A 2326-nucleotide genomic window follows, 5' to 3' on the forward strand; every position below is an offset into this window, starting at 1 on the left:
TCTCTCATGAGCAAAACATGATCATACCTTAGTACTCTTTGGGTGTTAATCACATAGCAATGTGAACTAGATTATTGACTCTAGTAAAACCTTTGGGTGTTGGTCACATGACGATGTGAACTATGGGTGTTAATCACATACAGATGTGAATATTGGTATTGAATCACATGATGATGTGAACTAGATTATTGACTCTAGTGCAAGTGGGAGACTGAAGGAAATATGCCCTAGAGGCAATGATAAAGTTATTATTTATTTCCTTATATCATGATAAATGTTTACTATTCATGCTAGAATTGTATTAACCGGAAACATAATACATGTGTGAATACATAGACAAACTTAATGCCACTAGTATGCCTCTACTTGACTAGCTCATTGATCAAAGATGGTTATGTTTCCTAACCATAGACATGTGTTGTCATTTGGTTAATGGGATCACATCATTAGGAGAATGATGTGATTGACTTGACCCATTCCGTTAGCTTAGCACTTGATCATTTAGTATGTTGCTATTGCTTTCTTCATGACTTATACAAAGTTCCTATAACTATGAGATTATGCAACTCCCGTTTACCAGAGGAACACTTTGTGTGCTACCAAACGTCACAACGTAACTAGGTGATTATAAAGGAGCTCTACAGGTGTCTCCAAAGGTACATGTTGAGTTGGCGTATTTTGAGATTAGGTTTTGTCACTCCGATTGTCGGAGAGGTATCTCTGGGCCCTCTCGGTAATGCACATCACTATAAGCCTTGCAAGCAATGTAGCTAATGAGTTAGTTACGGAATGATGCATTACGTAACGAGTAAAGAGACTTGCCGGTAACGAGATTAAACTAGGTATTGGATACCGACGATCGAATCTCGAACAAGTAACATACCGATGACAAAGGGAACAACGTATGTTGTTATGCGGTTTGACCGATAAAAGATCTTCGTAGAATATGTAGGAGCCAATATGAGCATCCAGGTTCCGCTATTGGTTATTGACCGGAAACTGTTCTAGGTCATGTCTACATAGTTCTCGAACCCGTAGGGTCCGCACGCTTAACGTTATGATTACAGTTGTATTATGAGTTTATAGTTTTTGATGTACCGAAGGTTGTTCGGAGTCCCGGATGTGATCACAGACATGACGAGGAGTCTCGAAACGGTCGAGATATAAAGATTGATATATTGGAAGCCTATATTTGGATATCAGAATCGTTCTGGGTGAAATCGGGATTTTACCAGAGTACCGGGGGGTTACTGGAACCCCCCCGGGGGTTAATGGGCCTACATGGGCCCTAAGGGAGAAGAGGAGGGCCGGCCAGGGCAGGCCGCGCGCCCCCTCCCCCCTAGTCCGAATAGGACAAGGAAGGGGGGGGGCGGCACCCCCCTTTCCTCTGTCCCCCTTCCCCCTTCCTTCTCCAACAAGGCAAGAGGGGGGAGTCCTACTCCCGGTGGGAGTAGGACTCCTCCAGGCGCACCCCTAGGGGCCGGCCGCACCTCCCCCTCCCTCCTTTATATACGGGGGCAGGGGGGCACCTCACAACAACACAAGTTGATCTTCGTGATCGTTCCTTAGCCGTGTGCGGTGCCCCCCTCCACCATATTCCACCTCGGTCATATTGTTGTGGTGCTTAAGCAAAGCCCTGCGTCGGTAGAACATCATCATAGTCACCACGCCGTCGTGCTGACTGAACTCTTCCCCGACACCCTACTGGATCGGAGTCCGGGGATCGTCATCGAGCTGAACGTGTGCTGAACTCGGAGGTGCCGTACGTTCGGTACTTGGATTGGTCGGATCGTGAAGACGTACGACTACATCAACCGCGTTGTTATAACGCTTCCGCTTTCGGTCTACGAGGGTACGTGGACAAGACTCTCCCCTCTCGTTGCTATGCATCACCATGATCTTGTGTGTGCGTAGGAATTTTTTTTGAAATTACTACGTTCCCCAACAATATTTTGAAACAGGGTGATTTTTTCTTTAGAAAGCCAAGCAGCAAAGTGCGCCCAACCCTTCGAGTATATATGTAATCTTCATCAATAATAAAGGACACCAGATTCATTACTGTTTATCTCTTGTTTCTCTTGCTATATTTCAACAACATGTGCCAAGAAGTGCGTACTATTTTTCAAGTTGTTTTGACATGTAAAAGTATTTTTTTGAACCGAGCATAACCCCTTTCCATTACTGCGACATAATGGAAATAACAACAAGTCCACAGAATGAGACGGGAGAGGGGAGAGCGGGTTCAGGCATCGCCGGGAAACCTACTGTGAACACTCGCCATCGAGATAACCCACTGTAGGGCAAAAACCCGGCGACACCAAATCAC

Source organism: Triticum dicoccoides, chromosome 3B (genome assembly GCF_002162155.2).
Source record: "Triticum dicoccoides isolate Atlit2015 ecotype Zavitan chromosome 3B, WEW_v2.0, whole genome shotgun sequence".
NCBI lineage: Eukaryota > Viridiplantae > Streptophyta > Magnoliopsida > Poales > Poaceae > Triticum > Triticum dicoccoides.